Here is a 24,426-nt window from a genome sequence, read left to right on the forward strand (position 1 = left end):
TGGGTGGGGTATAAGCCGGGCTCCCCCCCCCCCCCCAGCCAAATGAAATACCGTATTTACTCGAATCTAATGCTCATCTTTTTTGGCCAAATTACATTGGAAAAATTAAGGTGTTCATGAGATTTGATGGCACATTTACATTCGCCAGCAAATGCTTTTTTTGGTTTCTAGGTTCTGAAAATTGAGTTGCGCATTAGATTCGATGGCACATTAGTCTTGAGTAAATATGGTAGATAAAATCCATTTTCTGCTGCTTCTTCATTAGAAAAGAGAATTCTGGATTTTGAGTAATTTGTGACTCGGTGGAAAGCATTCAGCTGGTTGACTAGAAAGAATGAGCTTCTTTTGGGTTCTGTAGCATTAGAAGTATCATCTGCAAAGGCATCAGATGATGCCTTTAATAGAAGAATCTTCTCACAGTCAATTGCCTGGCACCTATATCACCACTGCAAATAACAGTGACAGGGAGCAGTCATGACACATGCCTCTAAGAAGGTTGATTAGAGGGGCCTTAAAACCATTAACCACACTGCCTGTTCTGGTTTTCAAGCAGGACAGAATCCATCAAAGGCTGCTGTTGCTGCTGTTTTTGCAGCCATTTTCTTAGTTTTGTTCTTTTCTCTTTTTTTTCCTCTCCCCCCACCCACACCTTCTTCCCTCTTCAGGATCAGTGTCTTCTCCGCTGTCTTCTGCTCCTCTGTGTATTTATCTCCTTTTGGCTGAAGCTGTAACTGGTCCATTTTTATTCTTATTTTGCTTCAAGGTGGGTGACTGCAGCTTTAGTTCTTCCTTCATGTGTTATCAGCAGTTTGAAGAGGTAACCCCATCTATATTTGATTCCAGCTTCTCTGAGTTCAGCAGTGAATTCATGGAACACACATCTGTATTGCAAAGTTACAGGCTGTAGTGGGTCTTCAGGATCTCCAGAAGTCCCTCCCCAACAATGGGAGTCAGTGACTGAAGTGTAGGTGGGTTCCCACAAAGCTAGACACAGTGATAACAGCAAGAACCTTTATTGAACTAACAGAACTGGACAATAACAGCAAAGCAACTGCTTATGTACATTTCTGAAGGCCTGGGCCACTCCCACTCTCAATGTGATTGGCTGTCTAAACTCCCAAGCTGCAGATCATAACTTAGAGTTTAAAAACCAATGGCAGTGGCCCAAATCCTGAAATGTTCTGTGATTGGATATTATGTATTGAATTAGAACACGGGGGCCTCAGAATCCTTAGTCCAGATTCAAGCTCAGGCAAACACAGACCACTGAATATATAACAATAACCTCCACATCATCAGAGATAATTCTAATGGCTGGCTTCTAAAGGATGCAATGTGAGCTACAAAATGAGCTTTTTTCACTGCCCACATTGCCACATAGTAGGCCCAACTATGTGTTCTTAGCAGTTTTCCGTAGGCTTCAGAATGAGACTTGCACCACCTGCACTCCAGTTCTCATCCAGCCTGCTTCATAGTCTGGAGCACCTCAAAGTACCAAAGAGCCTCTCAGGCTCCAAAACACTGGCAAGGATGCCTAGGGCAGGAATGATCATGTCTGTTTCATCTCGCTATTCCACGGCAAGGGCTTCAACAGGATCACCAGTGCAACTAGAAAATCCCTCAGGACATTCAGGGACATATCAGATGACATCAGTCTCCCAGGGCAGGCCATACCTCCCTTCAGAGCGGCACTGCCATTGTCAGTCGAAACTTAACCAGATAATGGTTTGGCCATTGTACTCCTTCTATCTTCAGTAAATCCCTCATATCACTTTGGGCAAAGATCACATCCAGAGTGTGCTCTGCCTCCTGTGTTGGACTGATGGTAAAGTGAGAGAGACCTGTGGTTGTTATGGAGGTCATGAAGTCTTGAGCTGGCCCATCAGCACATGGAGATGGAAGTCACCCAAGATTATCATTTTATGGTCCTCCAACAATATCCCAGAGACTTCCTTGGTCAGCCTGGTTAGAGATGCAACAGAGTGATCAATAGACCAGTAGCATCACTGATCTGTCTTCTGGCCCAACACCAGCGAAAGACACTCTAAGCCTTTCTCAAGGTCAAGAGGCTTCCTGATCAAGGAGATGGCGTCCCTGCAGACAATAGCAATTCACTTGTTGAGTCTCTTTTTGAAAACAGTCAAAGTGTTTATTATCTTGTGGCGATCGGAGACAAATACTTATGCCGCCATTTAGCTCCTCAGCTAGCTCATTTGCCTTTTCTTTCTCTTCTAAAAGCCTCAAGTGGTATAGCCTGGAGGTAGTTCCAGCCCTTTGTTTTTATGTATCTGAGAAGGAAAGATTAAACAATTTAAAAAGGGATATGGGGACATATTTTTGCATGTTGTGGACAAATTATGGTTATACATTATGTACTCTGGGCCCATCACTAACATGAGGGTTCTCAGAACCCCGTAAGGTGGAGAGCTTTAAAAGCTCTTTCTGCAGTAGGTCTTCCCTACTCTTCATTTATTTATTACTTTCCTCCACCCATGGTAAGCTGCAGTCACGTAAGTATAGTGAGTGTAAGTTGTGCGCCCGCTATATACTCAAGATAAACTTTATTAAGGACTCCATCACAAGGCATGGTCTCCTCCACTATACAGTGGTACCTCGGGTTACAAACGCTTCGGGTTACAAACGCTTCGGGTTACAAACACTTTGGCTTACATACTCCGCTAACCCGGAAGTAGTACCTTGGGTTGAGAACTTTGCCCCAGGATGAGAACAGAAATTGTGCACCGGTGGCAGCAGGAGGCCCCATTAGCGAAAGCACACCTCAGGTTAAGAACGGTTTTGGATTAAGAATGGACCTCCAGAATGAATTAAGTTTGTAACCAGAGGTACCACTGTACACTGAATAGGATTTGTTCCACTTTCTGATTTTCTTTTAGTCTGTTAAGATTTCACCCTGAGAAGTTAATAACAAATACTTCTTCTTCTTTGGTGATCACTCGTAGCCGAGTAAGATTGTCTTCCATAAACACGTTTTAACAATAAGTCTGGAAGTGACTGTGGAGGCCAATTCTGGATCCACATGTCTTTCCATAGTGGGGACATTGGTTTCTGGGCAGGAGTTGATCTCGGTGTGGACTTGCCAAGCGTGCCTTCCTCTTAGGATGTTTCTCCCTTGTGTCCAGAGTTCAAGTGTCTTCAAAGCCCATGACACCTTTGGTAAAGGCTGTTCTCCAATTGGAGCACTCGCAGGCAAGTGTTTCCCAATTGTTGGTGTTTATACTACATTTTTTAAAATTTGCCTTGAGACCTCTTTTGTTGACCACCAGCATTAAGCTTTCCATTTTTAAGTTTGGAATAGAGTAGTTGCTTTGGAAGACGCTCATCAGGCATCCACACAACATGACCAGTCCAACGAAGTTGAAGAATCATTGCTTCAACACTGGTGATCTGTGCTTCTTCCAGTACACTAGTATTAGTTCGCCTATCTTCCCAAGTGATGTGTAAATTTTTTTGGAAACACTGTTCATGGAATCTTTCAAGGAGCTGGAGAGGGCGTTTATAAGTGGTCCATGTTTCACAAGCATACAGTAAGGTTGGTAGTACAATAGCTTTGTAAACAAGCATTTTGGTTTCCCTGTGAATGTCCTGGTCCTCAAACACTCTGCACTCCAATTGGGAGAAAGCCGCACTCGCAGAGCTCAGGCGATGCTGGATTTTGGCATCAATGTAAGTCCTTGTGGAAAGATAACTGCCAGGTAGGAGAAGTGATCAAAATTTTCCAACGTTACACCATTGAGTTGGATTTGTGGTGCTGCAGAGGAGTTATTTTGTACTTGTTGGTGCAGCACTTTGGTTTTTTGGATATTGAGCAATAGGCCAAGCTTTTCGTAAGCTTCTGCAAAGATATTTAGGATGGTTTGGAAGTCATCCTCTGAGCGTGCACGCACTACGTTGTCATCATCATACTGAAGAGCTATGACAGAAGTTACGGTAACCTTACTCTTTGCTTTCAGCCTGCTCAGATTAAAGAGCTTTCCATCTGTTCGATATATGATTTCTACTCCAGTGGGGAGTTTCCCTTCGACAAAGTGTAGGATTATGGCAATGAAAATAATGAATAGAGTTGGGGCAGTAACACAACCCTGTTTAATACCTGATCCCACTGTAAATGGTTCACTTTGAGAGCCATTGTTATCTGCAATTGTTGCTGTCATATTATCATGGAGGAGCCAAATGACGTTCACAAATATATCTGGGCAGCCAGTTTTCAGAAGGACAGTCCACAGGGCATTACAATTTACAGTGTTGAAATCTTAGGTCAATAAACGCCATATACAGGGTTGGTTTTGCTCTCTGCATTTTTCTTAAAGCTGTCGAGTGGTGAAAATCATGTCCACTGTCCCCCTAGAAGGTCAAAAACCATTTTGGGATTCAGGAAGGGTCACCCCTGATATTGTTAAGAGACGGTTTGCTAAGATCCTTGCAAGAATTTTGCTGGCCACATGCCTCAATAGTTTTCTGCAATCAGTTCTGTCACCTTTTTTAAAGAGATTGATAATTTTGGCATCCCTAAAGTCTGCTGGGATCTCTTCTCTCTCCCAGATTTTTTCAATGAGCTTGTGAAGTTGTTGTGTAAGTTCAATTCCAACCACTTTGAAGACTTTGGCAGGTATCCCATCAGGTCCGCTGGCTTTGTTGTTTTTCATTTGGTTAATGGCTGTACACAACTCTCCCAGATTTGGAGATACTGCAAGCTCATCTCTAACTTGTTTTTTGTAGAATTTGTGAGAAGACCTCAGCAGCTACAGGGGAGTTGCGGTTAAAGAGATGTTGGTAATGTTCTTTCCAGTGCAGTGCAATAGCTTCTTTATCTTTTAGAAGCATGCTACTGTCTGCTGAGCAGAGGGCATACGCCATGATTTATTGGCCCATAGGTGGTCTTTGTGGCTTTAAAGAAACTCTGTGCATCATGAGTGTCAGCTAAGTGCTGGATCTCTTGAGCTTTTTTTATCCACCAGGTGCTTTTTACTTCTCTGGTTCTTGTTTGAACCTCAGCCTTAGAGTTGGCTTAGGTTTTTTTCTTAATGGGACAGTTTCTATCTCTTTGCCAGATCTGAAAGGCCTTCCTTTCCTTGTCAATCATGCATTCAATCTCACTGTCATTCTCATCAAACCAGTCCTGGTGTTTCTTGGTTTGGTATCCAATACAGTGGTGCCTTGCAAGACGAAATTAATCCGTTCCGTGAGGCTCTTCGTATAGCGGTTTTTTCGTCTTGCGAAGCAAGCCCATTGACAGCTTAGCGGATTAGCGCTATTAGCGGTTTAGCGGCTTTTAGCGGATCAGCTGATAAGCGGCTTATCAGCGGATCAGCTGATAAGCGGCTTAGGGCTTAGGAAAAGGGGGGAAAAAGGGGGAAAACCCCGCAGAAACTCGCAAGACATTTTCGTCTTGCGAAGCAAGCCCATAGGGAAATTCGTTTTGCGAAGCGCCTCCAAAACAGAAAACCCTTTCGTCTAGCGGGTTTTCCGTCTTGCGAGGCGTTCGTCTTGCGGGGCACCACTGTAGTTTGTTCACAGGCTGCAATAATGGATGTTTTTAGCTTGGTCCAGTGTTCCTTGATGTTATCAGGGAATTCTGAAAGCAGATAGTCCTTAAGAGCTGTTTGGAAGCAATCCCGCTTATGGGATCTTGAAGGGTTTGAGTGTTCATTTTGCACCTTTGTTTCCTTCCTTGAAGCCTGCGTTGAGGTATAATCTTGATAGCCATCATGGAGCATATTAGCCAGTGATCTGTCCAGCAGTCATCGGCACTCGTCATAGCTCTGGTAAGGAGCATATCACGGCGATCTTTAGCACGGACAATAGTCTAAGAGGTGCCAGTGGTTTGATCGAGGATGCCTCCATGAAGTTTTAAATTTATTTTTCTGTTGAAAGAGTGTGTTGGTAATAACAAGGTTGTGCGCTGCACATATCGTCAAAAGTAAGATTCCATTCTGGTTACTGTTACCAGTTCCTTTTTTCCCACTAGTCCCAGGCCACAGATCGAAATCTCACCCAACTCTTGCATTAAAATCACCCAGGAGGATAATTTTATCTTCCTTAGGCATCTCTGATAGGACGGTATCCAGCTGAGAGTAATTTTTTAATGTAATGTCTTCATCGGCATCAAGTGTTGGTGCGTAAGCGCTGAGAATAGTAGCCTGTTGGTTTTTGGTGAGTTTTATTCGAAGGGTTGAGAGTCGCTCATTAATGCTGGTAGGGACTTCTCACAGGAGCTTCACAAGATCGTTTTTGATAGCGAAGCCTACCCTATGTATTCGACGTTCTTGTTCAGATAGACCTTTCCAGAAGAATGTGTAGCCTCCTTTATCTTCCTTCAGTTGTTCCTCGCCTGCTCTTCAAGTCTCTTAAAGCACTGCAAAATCAATGTTAAAACGTCGCAGCTCTCTTTCAATGATGGCAGTTGTGCATTCAGGACACTCGTTATCTGTGTTATCCAACAAAGTCCGTATATTCCATGTTTCAAAGTTCAGTTGTCTTTTACGACCACTGGGTGGTGGCCCCACTGGGCACGCTAATCCAGTCAGAGAAAAAGGGAGGCAGACATTGTTTAGGGCACCTTTTCTAGCCCCTCCCCCTTTTCGGGGTGAGCAGAGTGGATCCTAAAGAGGGCTGCTCAGTCATGGATACAGCTGTCGAGCTGCTCAACTGCCTCATTTCTTGAGTCAGAACGACTGAATCTGTATTCACCGCCCATGTGCTAGGGGCTTCCAGATTTCACGATCCTGCCCCCATTACCATTTGCTGATTGCCATGGGACTTTTGGGATTTGGGTTTGGGATGGGTTTTTGGAAGATGCCTGTGTGTGAATTTGTTTTATGTTTGTAGATCAGTGCACACTGACCAACGCACAGTCTTCACAGTAAGGCTCTGTTCCGATGGCATGAGCAGCCACGACAACCGGTAGATTCTTATCTGCTGCAGCCTTCATCCACCTTCACAGCCGTTGTTATCATCCGCCTGTTCTGCCATTGAAGACTTCTTGGATCATTCTTTGTCTAGCTCTTTCCCTTTGACCTTACCACCTTGGGTGACCCTGCTGGGAGTACGAGATTCCCGACGGTTTCGCTCACAAGGGACGTAGGAATGTGCAACCCCACTCACCACGACAAGGTGATGATCCAGCGAGCAAGAATAACAAATACAGGAAATGTAAGGTAAAGGTAAAGGACCCCTGGACGGTTAAGTCCAGTCAAAGGTGATTATGGGCTGGGGCGCTCCTCTTGCTTTCAGGCCAAGGGAGCCAGTGTTTGTCCTCAGACAGCTTTCCGAGTCATGTGGCCAGCATGACTAAACTGCTTCTGGTGCAACAGAACACTGTGACAGAAACCAGAGCAAACGGAAACGCTATTTACCTTCCTGCCACAATGGTACCTATATATCTACTTGCACTGGTATGCTTTCGAACTGCTATTTTGGCAGGAGTTGGGACAGAGCAATGGGAGCGCACCCTGTCGTGTGGATTCGAACTGCCAACCTTCTGATCAGCAAGCCCAAGAGGCTCAGTGGTTAAGACCACAGTGCCACCCGCATCCCTACACAAGAAATGTAAAGAGTACCAGCAAGTTCCCTGGGTAATATGAAGCTGTAAAAGCAGCAATTGTGATATATTTATTGTGAGTGTGAAGAACTTTTGGTATGAAAGTGTTAAAAAGATGAGATACTGTGATACGTTTTAAAATACAAGGCATTGCACAGATAGATAATGTTCATTCATGCAAGCATGATTCATAAGGGGATTCATCAAAGGCATGGCATATTTCAGGAAGGCTGCCAGAGTTCTGAGATGGAGATTTGAAAATGAGGGAACCACATTATTTAACCTAAATTTAATCCCCTCCCCCAGTTGCAGTAGCAAATTCCCTTAAACATACAAAACAAGCATGCAGAGGAATGGAAGCTTTATTCAGAAGGTAGAACTTATTAGTAATTTAATGAGAAGTCAGACTCCAGCTGACACATTCCTTTGGGCTTTAAGATTGAGGTCAAGCATTCTGGTGATGTGCAGAGCTGAACTACAAAGACGTGAGCTTATCCACAGATGCTTGATGATGGTCAGAGAGACAGGTGCAGAAGTGAGAAGGTGGTGGTAAAGCAGACTGATAAAAACAGCCAATATGCTTTGAAGAGCAAAGGCAGAATTTGGGCCTATGAAGACCATTTTGGGGAGTGGGTGGGGAAAAAACAACAATGTTGCCTTTGCAAGTCTTTTTTTATTTAGTATATGCATAATAAGAGGTCTCATTTGTGCATGTTTTGCCTTCCAGAAACCATCAGTGTTCAGTAAAGTCTCACTGACTTTGCAAACAGTGAAAGGCAGTCATCTTTCTTCCTTCAGCCCCACACCCCAAGTACTTGCAACAATAGAACTTTGTACTTTGGAGCTACTACTGGATCCATCTTTGTTTCTGGGTTAATTTTAACATGCTAAATCCAGTATCTGGCACCTATGAATTAGAAGGGGGAGTTTAGGAACCAGAAAGGGGGGGGGTCCAGGCACCCCACAAACTTGTAACGCTATTATTATAATAAGCACCCTTTCTGATCACTGACATTAGGCACACTGATAAAATGGTAGTGATCAGAATTTTTTTCATTATTGCAGTCCTGTATTGCATAGTGTTGTAGTGCTATAGCACCAGCAGCAGTAGCATCATCATTAATAACAACAACAAGTATTATGGTGCTATGGCACTATGCCTCTTTTTCATTAAAAGATATCCCCTTCTAAGTTCCTTCCAAAGTTCCCACTTCCCTAGGCATAGTAAAAGACCATACATTTGATAAGTTAAAAATGGTTTACTTATAAACTCCTCAAAGGTCAGATTCATGTGCTTTTCCAAACAGCAGTCGGAAAACACAGGTAGTCCAAAGTGCTGAACGTTCCTAAATAATTTGGTACAGAAGCACAAGAATAGACTTGACTTCCTTCCTCCAAGGGGGAGGGTGTATTACCTAGCTAAGCCTGGCAGGGTCTCTTACTCTATGGCATTGACCTTGTCTTGGGTTCATTAGCCTTAAGCATTTTGATTATATGAGGCTGGTTATCTCATACCCTTAAGGTCACCTAGTCCAACCCCCTGCAGTGCAGGAATCTCAACTAAAGCATCCAGGACAGATGGCCATCCAACCTCTGCTTAAAAACCTCCAATGAAGGAGAGTCCACCACCTTCCAAGGGAGTCTATTCTACCATCAAACAGCTCTTTACTACCAGAAAGCTCTTGCTGCTGTTTAATAACAGCCCAGACACTGTTCAGCCTGGACCCTGAGGTCCAGCTCCGAGGGCCTTCTGGCAGTTCCCTCACTGCAAGAAGTGAGGTGGGGAACCAGGCCGCAGCACCCGCCCTGTGGAACGCCCTCCCATCAGATGTCAAAGAAATAAACAACTATCTGACTTTTAGAAGACATCTGAAGGCACTCCTTTATCATGAAAATTTTAATGTCTAATGTTTTACAATTTTTATGTGCTATATGCTGCCCAGAGTGACTTGGGAAACCCAGCCAGATAGTCAGGGTATAAATAATAAAAAATATTATTATTATTATTATTATTATTATTATTATTATTATTACAAGGTTACAGGTTCTCCAAACCCAGTTGCCATCCTGTGCATACCCACTTTCCCGGGAGTATATTTCTGAATGGAGGTGGTATGCTTGTGGATGTCACCGTTACATGGACATACAGCGGTACCTCTGGTTACGAACACTTCAGGTTACAAATTCTAACCTGGAAGTAACTGCTCCTGGTTGCGAACTGCTCCTGGTTGCAAACTGCTCCAGGATGCAAACGGAAATCCATTAGCAAAAGCACGCCTCAGGATAAGAACGGTTTCAGCTTAAGAACAGACCTCCGGAACAAATTAAGTTCGTAACCAGAGGTACCACTGTATATTTGGCCATTCTGATAGATGGTCCTTTAGCCTGATCCTGCAGGCACCTCTCATGTTATGTTCTTACTGTACTCAGTGTGGATAATTTTTGACCAAACATGCATGCTTTTGCACTCTGTCAGTCCATCCACTTCCAGCTTTGTGATGCCTTTTCTGGTGAACTAAGTCTGGAAGAATAGCCTGACTGACAGAATCACTCATGCAAAGATTATTTGAGTTTGACATGTCCCCCTTACAAGAGACACAGATAAATTGTACAGAATTAACAGTGAACTTTCTGGTGGTTCCAGTGAATGTTTCCGATTTATCTCCGGATTTCCACATGATTACAGTTTAGAACCCAAACTTGATTGTTCATCACAACACAACTCCAGATTGTATTATGTACTTTTCTGAATTTTGCAATGTAGTTTTGGTCCATGAAATGTACACACAAAGTGGGGCACATGGCCATCCGTCATGGATGCTTTAATTAAGATTCTTGCAATGATTAATTGCACATACATCAAGGAAAAAGGGGAGTAAATACTGCTGACAGAAGAGATCTCTGATAACAAGACAACAATAAAATACGAGAAGAACGTCAAGATACGGTAATGACTGAGGGGGGAGGGGGGGAAAAACCTGCCTCTACCTTTTTATGTGACTTAACAAGAATCCCCCTCCCCTAATGAGTCAGAAATTAAGGACTTAAGCTGTGGATTTAAGGCTGTGTGGAGATAAACTTTCGATCCAAAGCAATGTTTCAAGATGAAGCTGGAAAGCTAAGAGTTTTGGAGTGACGCAGTCAGGAAAAAATGCCGTTCGCCATTTTGTGAGGCATTGTGGGAGCTCTTGGGTCTGGGAGGAGAAAGAGAGAAATAGAGTTGTTTACATATCGTGAATCAACTCCTCGGTGGGACTTAAGAGCGACAAATGCCAAAATTTACGATGGAAAAAGTGATGTTATCTACGAAGGAGATATATGGAAACCATCTGGACTTAGTGGAGGAACGGGAAATCCACACAGGATTATTACACTTGCTATCGGCTTAAGGAGACTAACAGAAGAGATCGTAAAGGAAAAAGAGAAATTATACGAACAAGATATGATGTGGCAACACCAAGATAAGACTGGATAGAATTATGAACTTTGTTTGGACTGATTGGGACTGATTTGGACATTAACGCAGTAATAAGAAGATGATCTGAATTCCCCTTTGGATCTTGAAGTATGGGTTCCCCCAACAAAATTTAAAAATTTGGCTTTGTAATTCGGAATTTATATGATGTGATTTAATTTGATGTGATTGGCCAGTTAATAAAAATTATTAAAAAAAAAAAATACAGTATAAGGAAACAGGTCTCTCAAGTAATCTGGTCCATGCTTCCCACTGGATAGGTTATCCTATGTTCTTCCAGTCATGACCGGCAACCACCATCTTTTCTTCTCTTGGCTGCTTTAATATCATGTTGTACTTGTACGTCTATGAATGGTTGCTCCTGTAGTACCTGTGTGTTATGTTTACACGTGTGTGTGTGTGTGTGTGTGTGACACAGAGAGAAACCAGGCCCTGAGCTGTAGAGAGCATTGTATAAGTACCAGCAGCTTGAACTTGGACCAATAGTGGATTGGCAGCCAGTGCAATCCCACAAGTAGCATGTTATATGCTGATGGGTAGTTTGCTCTCACAAACAACCTAGCCATTGCATTTTGTACCAGCTGCAGCTTCCACAACAACCCCAAGAGCAGCCCCACATAGAACAAATTGCAGTAATCCAACCATGAGGTTACCAATGCATGGACAATGTATGGAGCATAAGGAAGCTGACTGATTTATCCCTAGTCTGGGGTCTGGACATGTGTACTATCAAAATCTGCTGGGGGTGCGAGGGACTTGTATTGACAAACACCACACACACACACACACACACACACACACACTTTGGAATTGACCCTAACCTAAATGAGACAAAGACTCTCAATTATACCATGTTTTCGTTTGATGTAATTACACGGTCAAAGATTCTTTGTGCCCTTCTTACATGAAAACACACACACACATACACACATACAAACAGAAACAAAAGCAGGAAAAGCAGCAACAGAATGATGCCAGCAGCATCCTCATTCACTTCCCCCCCAGTCCCTGTTCAACATTATGAATGCAAGCCTGCATAGCACATCATTTCCCTAATCATGTAGTACTATTGAAATGCTTTGCTAAAATTATAAGCATTAACCAGCATGCAAAATCATACAATAGTGTTGCTGTCACTGGCAATTTTACAACCCTTCAAAAGAAATCAGCTTGGGGTGTGTGGTTATTTATTTATTTAATCAATCTCCCTCCTTCCTATTGTGGCAATTGCCCCCTCTTTTATGAGGTCAGATGATTTAGTCATAATGTCAAAGCTTAAGAGGGGCAAAGTAGTGGAATCAGGCAATGAATGTGGAACACTGACATCATGCAGAGGGCAAAAGTAAGATCAGTGCCAGGATTAATGACAGTAAAGATGCCCTGATCTACAGATGCAGAGAATCTCAGAGGCAGTACCATTGACCCAGACAGTGGCAGGTCCCATTTCACTGGCTCAGTCCACCCTCTCCCACTGCCTCCCTCACAGAATCCTAACTTACCTGGGTTGTTTGGCAGTGGTTTCTGGGTTCTCGCAAGATCTCGTAAAAGGTCTATGATATCTTGCTGGAACCTGGAATATGCCACTTGTCCTCTTATATTCTACCACCTGCGGCAGTTGCCTCAATCTGGCTCTGGACCCAGAGTCCTGACCAGTGGAAGAAAGGGTGGATTCCAGGATCAAGGATGGGGCAGAAATGTAAAGTGATGCATGTTAGGCTGCAAACCTTAGAGTCATAAAGGATAGTTCAATGAAGGTGTTGACTCAGTGCCCAGCCATTGTGAAAAAATCAAATACCATTCTAGGGATCATTAGGAAAGGAACTGGAAATAAAACTACTGATTTCAAATTGCTGTTAAGATGCAACCACGTTTGGAATACTGTGTGCAGTTCTGGTTGCCTCATCCAAAAATGTAAATTGTAGATGTAATGGTTTGGAAAAGCACAACCAAAATGATCAAGAGGGTGGAACAAAGCCCTTGTGAAGAAAGGTTGGTGGGTTTGGGACATTTTAGTTGAGAGAAAATGCGAGTAAGAGGTGCCATGATAGAAGGGTATGTAACTATGCATGGCATGGAGAAAGTGGATAGAGAACAGTTTTTCTCCCTCTCTCATAACACTAGAACTCATGGACATCCAATGAAGCTGAATGTTGAAAAATTCTGGGAACTGTAGTTTCCATTTGGGAATTATAGCTGAGTCAGAGGTAAAGTACGGTAAACTAAATGTACTTTGAATGAGTGGTTATGAGCTACCAAAGGCAGTTAACAAATATTTGCGTGATATTCAGAAAATACACAGAGGGTATTAATTTGACTTCAAATTATTTAGAGGAGAATTTGGAGAAATAATTTCTTTCAGCTTTTCCCCTTCAGATCGCAAATGCCTACTACTACATCCTACTGTGAATAAGGGGCCATAGTCTTTAGTAGTTTTAAGGTAACCTGGGACATGGGTGGTGCCGTGGTCTAAACCACTGAGCCTCTTGGACTTGCCAATTGGAAAGTCAGCAGTTCAAATCCACGGGATGGTAGTGAGCTCCTATTGCTCTGTCCCAGTTCTTGCCACCCTAGCAGTTCAAAAGCATACCAGTGCAAGTAGATAAATAGGTACCACTTTGGCAGTGGTGCACTCTGACTTCCGTCTCGGTGTCGCAATGTGCCAGAAGCAGTTTAAGCATGCCACATGACCCAGAAAGCTGTCTGTGGACAAATGCCTGCTCCCTTGGCCTGAAAGCGAGAGGAGTACCGCACTCTATAGTCACCTTTGACTGGACTTAACCATCCAACCTTTTTACCTTAGTAGGTTTCTACCTCAAACAGTATATGGAAAAAAAATCTGCAAAAGGAAACCAGGAATATTTCAGTTCTGTAATCAGTGTAATAATTGTCCCCCCTTTTTTTAAAAAACCCTGCACATTAGGCTAATGTTTTCCCCAAGTGATCCAACTGTGTATGAGCAATGCTTTCTCTGACCGTAGACCGGTATGTCTAATGCTGAAGCCACAGCTGGTAAGTCCTGGGTGCCGTTTTGCCTGCAGCGTTTGAATTTGTAAGCCAGGGTAGTGACATGAGTGACACGTGAGTAGGAGGGAATATGACAGACAAGATCAAAAGTAATTGCTGAGTGTGATGCACTTACAGATTTTCCTCTTGTTAAGCCTGCTTCTCTCCCCAGTGCTTCCTCTCCATCTGTTACTTTATCAGCTTTTGGGGAGAGAATAGACACCAGTCCTTGAAATCTTATAGCAAAATGTCCTCCATGAGGAACTTCCGTATTAGGAAAGGTACTGTAGCAGCTTCTGGGACTCCTTAGTTTAAAGAAAAGGCAATAAAAGAGGCAGCATGATAAATGTTTTACGATACGATACAATATGATATCTTTATTGTCATTGTCCCATACAGAACAATGAAATTGAAAAATCTACATAAGACATTCAAAAACCCCTAAAAACTCTGAAACCCCATTTTAAAATACAATATACCATAGAGACTCCTTATACTGCATTTAAAACTAGAATTGCATTTGGATAGAAACTGTTTCTCGGGCGGCTAGTCCTGGTCTTTACAACCCTGTACCTTCTTCCAGAAGGCAGAAGCTGAAAGAGATCATTTCCAGGGTGCGTACTATCCTATGCTATCTCTGCAGCTTTCTTATGGCACCTGACAGCATAGATTTGATCTAAGGTGGGAAGAGTGCACCCAATTATTCCCTCTGCAGTCCTTACAACCCTGGACAGCATTGTTTTTCCCCTGGCCGATCAGCTCCCAAACCACACACAGAGACCATAAGTTAATGGTAAAATGCCATTAACAGGTCCTTTTCCGGAGGATTCTCAGAAAATATAACCTCTGCTGTGCTCTCTTCATCAGGTCATTGCTGTTTTCTCCCCAGGTTAGGTTATCTCTCAACTCCATTCCCAGAAATCGAAACACCGAGACCTGTTCCACGCACTTCCCCTCAATAGTAAGTGGCTGAATATTCAATTTACATTTCCTAAAGTCCACAATAATCTCTTTTGTTTTCTTTAAGTTAAGGAGTAAGTTGTTTTTCCTGTACTACTCCCCCAACTGTTCAACTTCCTTCCTATAGGCCACCTCCCCCTCTCTAGCCGTGATTAAACCAACCACCGTTGTATCATCTGCAAACTTAATGATCTTATTACTGGGGTATTTGGGGGCACAGTCAGCTGTATACAGCATATATAAAAGCGGGCTCAACACGCACCCCTGCAGCATTCCCGTATTCGTGATGAAATCCGCAGTGACATGGGAACCCAACCTGACCCTTTGGGAATGTGTGATGGCCTGGGAATCTGATTCAGAGGCTGAACCAGAGGAATCCCAGCCTGCACAGGAGTCCCTGCCTCCAGGGCCGGCTGAGCTGGGGCAGGGCCTTGATTCTGAAGCGCCTGCACCTGTGCCGGATCCTCGGAGCAGGCACCAGGTGAATCCACTCTGGCTCCGGAGGTGGTTGAGGACTCAGTGCCTACAGGTGAGTCGCCCCTTGGGTCCAGTAACACTTCAGCCTCTCCTGAACTGCAGAGGCTCAGGGCAGAGAGGCGAAGGGAGCTGGTTTCTCCCAGGAGGAGTGCTCGCCTTAAGGCCAGGAGAGGCGGGTCTCCTGGAGGCCGGGACCGCCCCTGGCCTCAGAGAAGATAAAGGCCAGTCAGCCCGGTCCCAGGTTGTGGGAACAACGTCGTAGAAGAGCTGTTTCGGCCAGCATCCAGTCCTGTTCCCCCAGAGTTCCTGTCCTTGCCCAGCTTCTCGCTGTGGACCCCGCTTCGCCCGTGGAGGACTGTCTGCCGACCCTCAACTCAGGTCCTGGACCTCGCCCCACGGTAACCTTCCCCCCTGGACCAGCACAGTTTGATAGAAAATCTAATATCCACCTGCACAAACATGGTGGAAGTCCCAGGTCTAATAATTTGGGCACCAATCTATGCAGAATAATAGTATTAAATGCAGAACTAAAGTCTACAAATAACAGCCTCTCATAGTTCCCTTGATTCTCCAAATGAGTCAGGACAGCGTGTAAAGCCATTGCCACAGCATCCTCCGTGGATCTCTTTGCCTTGTACGCAAACTGGTAAGGGTCAAGTCCCACTGGCAGACAAGATAAGATGCGGTTCCTCACTAGTTTTTTGAAACATTTCATTATAATGGGTGTCAACGCCACAGGGCGAAAATCATTCAGACTGTCTATCTTTGATTTTTTTGGCAGGGGTATAATGGTAGTAGATTTCTGACAGGGTGGAACAGTGGCTTGGGCCAGAGACTGGTTAAAAATCTTTGTAAAGATTCCTGCCAGTTGGTCCGAACAATCTCTTAGCACCCTGCCAGCCACCCCATCCGGGCCCATACCTTCCTCGTGTTTATCTCCTTTAATATTCACCTCACTTCTCCCTTTTCTACCCTGGCAGCATTTCCTGTAGGTAGTGACGCCAATAGCTCTGGCATCCTTGTTGGAGTCACTGTTGGTGTCACCTCAGATCGGACAAAGGTCCGATCTGAACCACCAAGGTGTGCCAAGGTCTTGACCTCGTATGCCCGTCTAATGTTCGTATACACCTTGTCAAGAGTATTTTCTCTCCTCGTTGCACACTCAATGTGCTGATGGAATTTTGGGACTACTGCCCTCACGTCTGTGTGATTGAAGTCCCCCGCAATAATGTGCACTGCCTCTGGGTATATGCTCAATTTAGCATTGATGTTTTCATGCATACTACTCATGGCCCTGCATTCATTTGCAGTTGGTGCTATGTACATTGCTGTTAACACCACTGTTGTAATTTTTTAAAATTATGCACAGCATAGAGAAAGTGGTGAGAGAAAAAGTTTTTTTCTCTGTCTCATAACACTAGAAGTCATGTACACTCAATGAAGCTGAATGTTGGAAGATTCAGGACAGATAAATGAAAGCGCTTATTCACACAGTGCATCGTTAAACTGTGGAACTCACTCCAGCAGGAGGCAGTGATGGCCACTGGCTTTAAGAGGATTGGACAAATAAGGCTATGCTTTGCTTCCACAGTTGGAGGCAGTAATGCTTCTGAATACTAGTTCCTAGAAATTGCAGGAAAGAAGAGTGCTTTTGTGCTTGTCCTGCTTGTGGATTTCCTACAAGCATGTAAATGGCCACTGTGAGAATAGGATGCTGGACTAGATGGGCCACTGGCCTGATTCAGCAGGCTGCTATATTCTTATGAGGATTTGTGAAAGGAGATTCCACATGCATTAAAACAGGGGTGAGGACGCACTGTGGGCCAGATTTAGCCTGCTAGGCTTCCCCATGTGGCCACTGTGGCTGTTTCCCTCAGACATGACCACCTGCAACACTTGATATCATACATGATGTGAGGTGTGTAATAGGTAGAGACATGGTTGGATTTGCTATGTAGTAGAAAAGTAGGATTGAATTGAGGAGCAAGGAATTTCAAACATGGGGGGGGGGAGGCTGTTTTAATGGTTTGCGACAATAAAGTTTTAAATGAACAAGGGAGTTCAGTGCTAAGAATTTTTTTCCCCTGATCAAAGCGCTGCTTAGAAATTGAAAGTAACCTCCATTTGATCCTGTGGCAATTATATTTTAGTTAGGAAAAATAAATTAGCTTAATGTTATCTTTCCTGTTTTACACTTGTTAAACTTAATAAATGTTAGTTTATTTAGTAATTATTTTTAATTGCTATTAGCAGTTCATACCCTTTTGTTTGTTCCCTTTTCCCTCCTATGAAAACTACTCAAGACACTCTTTTAAAGTTTAAATAACAATAACTTTTACTCTCAGTGTCCTTGCACTTGTTAGATAAAATATATATGTAGAAGGCAGGCAGGTATCACTTATGTTATTAATGTATTACATAGATTAATCACTAAGACTCAAACTCATACAGATTCTTATTTTGAGGCAAACAACAGCAGAACAGAACAGACCTATTGCTCAGCTGCTCTAACAACACAAAAAGACTGTTATAAACTGATTTAATGTCAGGAGCTGGAGTCAAGCGTTGGTCAGCAATCAAAGAAAAACATGGTGTCAGTGAAGTTAACGCTTTATTCAATACACCAAAACAGCACAGGCCTAGTGATTCCAGCAACTCTTTCCAGGAGGTCTTGCTCCAACAATGCAGTTGTGAGACCTTTCCGCCACTTCCTAAGGCTCTTCCTCTACAGGCTCTTTCCCAAGCAGTCACAAACTGCACCTGTGCACAACCCCTCTCTGCTCCGCCCTCTTCATTTCTCTGTGTGTTCTAAGAGAACAGGGGGGAGGAGAGCTGGTTGCAGAAGAATGAGGAGACTCCTGGCTTCTTCAGCAGCCTTCTTCTGGTCAGCCCCCAAAGGAACCATACTAAGATTGGAGCTGATTTATTTGGTGGAGCATTCAATTGCCATTGTGTAGTTTCTTCTGCAGCAGCTTGCCTCATTTCTGTCTCCCCCCCACCCCTCTCCAGCCTCCTCCTCTGCCTCAGGTTCTGGACTGCTGTCTGCCCCAGACTCTTCCTGCTTACCAAACCCTGTTGCCTCTTCAGCTTCTGACACCCCCTCCTCTCAGCCTGCTCCCTCTTCTCCCTCTGACCATTCATTGTCATCCCACCAACCAATCCCCTGACTCTGAGCCTTCTTCCCTTGCAGGTTACCCAGCTGGTGCCCCCCCCCCCTCCTCTGCATCCAGCCAGTCCAGGACATAAGGTATATGACCTCACAAGATTTTTTCTTAGAATGTTGCAGCCCTTGTGTGTATTAATCCTTTCCTTAGCATTTTGGATGTTTGTATCATTCATATATATATATATGCTTTTTTAAGTTTTCTTACTTAACAAAAAGTTAACAAAAATAATAACAAAAGGAAAAGCCTACATCCATCCACATCTCACAGATACTTCTCCTGTGGGGGAAGGACTTTGTTTATTTGAAATGGGCTATGCCTATTGGTTCTCATGTTACAATAAGAGATAAGGCTATGAAGATCTCATGGCGGAGACGGGAGATGTAATAAGACTGGATTGTTAATAAGATCAAAAATATTCAGTATGGCAAGTATACCTTTGGATATTCCACTGACTGCTGGCATTCTTTAGCAAATGTTTGCTGAGCAAATAAAATTGCTTAGATCAAAGATTGATGAAATGGGGGGTGAAAGTAAACTAGGGACAAATGAAATGAACAGCTGAATCAAAGATGATACAGAGACTTTGGAGAAGAATATGGATAAAGGACTGGCAGAGGTTGAAATGGCAGAGTTGGAGGAAACAAATGGTGAAATGGAAAAGTCCTTCACAGAGGTGTTTGGAAGAATAAAACAGCCAAATGGAAGAGTTGTGATTCTGGAGGAATGGCTCTGTGTACAACTAGGACTAAACTCAGAGGAAAAAGCTATCAGATCTCTGGCGCTCCTTTGGAAAAAGAATGGAAGAAATGGAAATATATGATTTTAGTCATATATGGAAAACAATGGCAAACACAACAGGTGCTGAGAACTGAAGAAACAAAAATGGATGCGAATTCAACCCTGCTTACTGTTTATCTGCCCACGCCCATGTAGGTCAAATTTGACAGGTGGGTGAGACAATCCACCTGTCAGTTAACTGACATTATAACAGCAGTTGATTTACAATTGGGTGGTCCTGCCCACCTGTCAAAGTTGGCTTACAATAGAGTGTGAGATAGATCTGCCCTGCCCTGTAGAAACTTGCCCTGGAACCTGATGGATAATAAATATAATAAAAACAGTACACTGAAGGTTCCTGCCTGATGTCCACAGGCAGGGGGTTCCAAAGCAAGTTTTCCCCTTTCTTTAATGGACCTTTGGAGGCATGCAGAGTAAATCCCTGCACACTTAACATCCAGGGTGAGCAACCTTTTGGAGCCTGAGAGCTACATTCCCTGTGAGCAAAAGTTCTCAGCCTCCCAAGCTCAAAAATAGTTTTTGGTGAGGTGTGGAGGATCAGATCCTGCAGCCAAACACATTATGAGTGGGATTTGTTGTGGAAGCTGTTGTACCTCTGTGAGAACAGGATGCAGAACTGGATGGGCTTTTGGCCTGATCCAGCGGGTCTCTTTTTATGTTCTTGTATAATTATCAATTTCACTAGCGTCACTACGCTGCAGGTCAAAGGCTAAAGGACAAACAATTCTTTCCCAGACTAGATGCTATAGGGGTGAGCAAACAAGGGTTTGCTTGCAACAAGTCTCATTACATTCTTCTACTTATTACATCTTCCAAAATACAGGCAGCTCCCACGGTCTTCAAGGAAACACTCTAGAAATGACTTTTAAAGAGCCAGAGAGTCCCATCTAAAGATTTGAATTGGCCCTTTAAGAAAAGTGCTTCCCTCTCTAGCAGTTTTGCCCCCTGCTGTGACTTTCATCTTTAATTCATTAAGCACAACTGCACTTAGTGACGAAGAGCATTTACGCCTGATGAGCTGGCAAAGTTCTGATGTGCTTTTATGCAAGGTTCCTGAGAAATAAAAAAAGTTGCTACAGTAGAAATCACATGAAATCCTATTCTTCTTTGTTTGTTGCGGTGTCAGAAGCATACAGTAGGAGATTGCACAATTTGGGATAAGCATTACCCCCTCCCCCGCCCATCCCTGTTCTCTTTGGACTTGAAGCAAAGAGACCCAGGTTCAAATGCCCACTCACCTGAGAAGCTCATCAGGTGACCTTGGGGCTGTCACCCTCTCTCCACCAAGCTTACCTTGCAAGGTTGTTGTGAAACTGCTCAGCAGAATGATATGAAACCTCCATTCCTGGTGTTAGGAAACACTTATCTACAATCAGGTTTATACCTTGAACATTGTGATTCATAACTTGCCTTCCAGAAAGGCTAGAGACATACATTTTTTTTTTAAAAAAAATGGAAGCTCAGACTTGGGGGCCCTTGCAGGCATTGGCCCTAGTGCAATTATGCTGATTATACCATTGATAATCTGCCCTTGCTCCATGCTGAAATCCTGTAACAGTGTAACTTCTTATACCACAAATGGTCTGGTTCGTTTTTCTTGTTTTGCCTCAGCCCCTCCGGATAGCAATAATGAGGTAGCACTGGGGAAGCATTGCAAGAACAAACTAAAGTGGAATAAGCTCACCACTAATACACTATTACTGTGTCAAGAACATATTGCAGAATGCACCTGCAATAAAACACCAGTCTGGAAGGGTCCATTAACAACATCACACTGGCCCCAAGTGTCATGGTGGGATCTATATTGCTTTATTTCAGGCTCATTTAAATAAGTTATGGGTTTGCAGAAGTGGGGGCATATTCTGCTAAATTCATGGGTGCCAGATCTTCTCCATAATTCCTGAATTTGGTAAAAGTTAGAATAAATCAAGGTTTGCTTAAACTGCCAAGCACTGAACCCATGGATATAATTATGCTAACGAGGCACTCCAGCTCCGCAGAGGCAGCTGGATGGGCCATTAGGATAGGATGAAGTCCAGTGATGGCCCATCAAGGAAACAGAGGGCAAGACTGCCAGGCAAAGGAGAGTGGGGACCCTCTTTGCTGTGTGATGATGGGCAGAGGCAAAGGTCTAGTTTAGGGTTTCAACTTAGAATGAGGCAAGTCTGGCCAGAGGTCCTTGGAATAGCTTAGCAGAAAGAAGGAGAAGGAGCAGCAGAGTGAGCTGGGGATGACTGGCTGGAACTAAGAGACGCAAAGGATGGATTTTTGTGCCCTTAATGGGGAAGCCAGACCCCCATATGATGTGAATGCTCTGTGATCCCTCCATTTGGGGAAAGGTATAAATGTGTAAATAAAACCATATATCATAAAGACACCACAGTCTCTGTTGTGCCTCATTGTCCCCAAAGGGTACACAGACTCTGGTAAGCGTGCTTGCAACCCCTGGAGTCCCGCACCACTCGGAGATTGGGGTGGTGTGTTACAAAACCCATTCAGTGTGTCACAGGTCCTACTTGAAGGGAGGCAGCAAGTCTGGGTTATTCAGAATTCTAGCATCCAGGAAAAATACAGAGGGAAAAATTGGAAGCATCCCTGTGAACTTGGACATGGTAAGCCTGTTTTACATTTCATATTGCAGTATCCTTTCAGTGCCACCCTCCTTATATCAGCATCACTGCCGCTTACCTGGGGAGTACAGAGGTGAGGCAGGGCACTGGTGAGGTGTAGGCTGTGCAGGACCACTGACAGAGTCTAAGTGGTGCTTCTTCCTGGTGCGCCTCTGCAGCCCCCATGTGAGGCCTAAAAATGACCTCATGGTATAATTGAAGATATGTTTAGTATGCCTAATAGTATGAATGGAGATATGTCTGAAGTGTGAGTACAACCAGATGGTATGTGACACTGAAGATAAAAATAAAGATAGAGACTGCTTGATTCTGAAGATCAAGATAGACATTGCTTGATTTTGAAGAAAACAGGAAAGATGGACGAGCTGGTGGAATGGACAAGCAGGATGTGCCTGATGAAGTCACAGGACATGTAGAGGACATATTGAGATTAAATAAAAAAAACTGTTCTGAAAGGACATGATAAGTGAAGTCTCAGTCAGTTTTATTGCACATAGCCAAAGGCTGCCGCAATGTACACAGAATTATTTGACAATTAAAAGAAAATATACTGAATTGATAAAAAAAGACTTAAAACATTTATATTATTAAAACATTACGTACTCTAAACAAAGCTATAAAAATACCCCAGTGTACAAATAAAAACATTAAACAATAAAATTCATAAGCTAAAATCATCACATGGTCACTAATGTTAAAAACAATATCAATTAATACAGTGTGCAATTTATACTTAGAGTGTGGTGAAAAAGATAGAGCATAGCCTGAGGTAGATAGATAGGATCAAATAAATTAATCACCTTTACAGTTAATGGCTACCTTGGCTATATAATTTGCTCTAATTTTCCTAGCAGCAGTTGCAAAAAGTGCTACCCGCCAGGTCACATACTTATCTGTGTCTGCAAGGAGATATAAAATCATGTCAAGGGGGTTCTGGCCAGGGGACCCTGTCATTATAGGTACCAAAAATCTTTTCCTTGCATCATTATATAACGGACAGTGCAAGATATAATGCATAAGGTCCTCTACTTCAGAACATCCCCTAATGAAAACACGTTCGTTTTTTGGTATGCCTCTGTGTCTCCCATCTCTATAAGCAGAGCTTATTGTATTTAGTCGTAGCTCTGTAAAAGCTTTTTGAAGCTGTGCAAAAGTCAATTCATTAAAATAAGATATGTGTTCACTGACCTCTCTAAGTTTAAAATACAATAGGGCGCATGTAGATGTGCACATAGAGTTTAGATCGTTTTTAGTTGCCACTGCCCTTATGGTTCGTTTAAAAATATTTTTCTGTGAATGTAAGGGGAGTTCTTTAATCTCAGTCACTGAGAGGTCATATTTGCCCATCAGTTGGGCAGCATGATGTACCCAGTTTTTAAGGGGTAATCCATTTGAGAGCTCAATCAGGCATTTTTTTGGTAGCCTAGTGTTGTCCATCTGTTGAACTCTAAACCAGTAACAGAGAATTCTTTTATCTATTTGGCTCTCTATGCTCAACATGCGAGTTTCCGACCTGACCATGGCAGATTGCACGTCTTTGGGTAAACCTAAAAGAACTCTTAAAAAATAATTCAGTGGGGGTTCCAGACCGGAGACCTTTGAGGTACCCCAAACCTCTGCACCATATAAAATCTGGGCCATTGTTTTTGCTTTATACACAGATAGAGCTGGGTTGACCAGATTTCCACCTTTACAGGCAGCGAATTTCAGAATGGCTTTTGCTGATTTAAAGGCTTGCAATTTAATATTGGATAGCTGTGTATTCCAAGATGCCGTTTCTGAATAAATCAATCCTAGATATTTAAACGTATTTACTTGGTTTATGATGTGTTCATCCAGGTGCCAAACATGCTTTTTAGAACGCTTCCCAAATACAATGACCTGCGTCTTATCATAGTTTATAGATAAAGCATTCCTCGTGCAATATGAACTTAATTTTGCAAGCAGCCGTCTCAGGCCCACCTGGGTTCTGGATACAAGTACTAGGCCATCAGCATACATTAAAACCGAGATAAGTCAAGGACACGCATGTTGAGACAAGTAACCGTTCTCAGAGGACATGCTGGGACAAGTTACCTCTGGGTTAACCCAGAGGAAGAGCCGGACTGTGCTTTATGTGCGTGCCTGGCCCAGCGCCTGGTCCAGCAGATAGCAGCCACTGTTCTCAAAAGACATGTTGGGTCAAATAACTATTCATAACTATCTGAGGAATCAGCCTGACAACAGCTATCATCTAGTCCAACCCCCTGCATTACAAGACAATGCAGCCATACGAGGACCGAACCTGAAACTATATAACAGCTGGTAAAACCCTGGTACAGCGCGTTGCTTACTTGCTGCAGAGGTGGCCGTCCACAG

The 24,426-nt window shown here is 43.3% G+C and overlaps 2 long non-coding RNA genes across 3 annotated transcripts in view; both read left to right on the forward strand.

The window, feature by feature from the left end:
* LOC307207709 overlaps positions 1-24,426 on the forward strand; it is a 57,277-nt gene that overhangs the window by 22,572 nt on the left and 10,279 nt on the right. Inside the window, exons 3-4 of one of the 2 annotated variants that reach the window (XR_013834778.1) lie at positions 18,664-18,720; positions 20,262-20,280. This is a non-coding gene — a long non-coding RNA (uncharacterized lncRNA). Of the gene's footprint in view, positions 1-18,663; positions 18,721-20,261; positions 20,281-24,426 lie in introns of those variants that run through there. The other variant, XR_013834777.1, reaches the window with a different exon arrangement.
* LOC307207726 lies at positions 5,805-8,615 on the forward strand. The gene is made up of 2 exons (XR_013834801.1): positions 5,805-7,592; positions 8,286-8,615. It is a non-coding gene; the product is annotated as an uncharacterized lncRNA (long non-coding RNA).

This window comes from Podarcis cretensis, assembly GCF_951804945.1.
Source record: "Podarcis cretensis genome assembly, chromosome: Z".
NCBI lineage: Eukaryota > Metazoa > Chordata > Lepidosauria > Squamata > Lacertidae > Podarcis > Podarcis cretensis.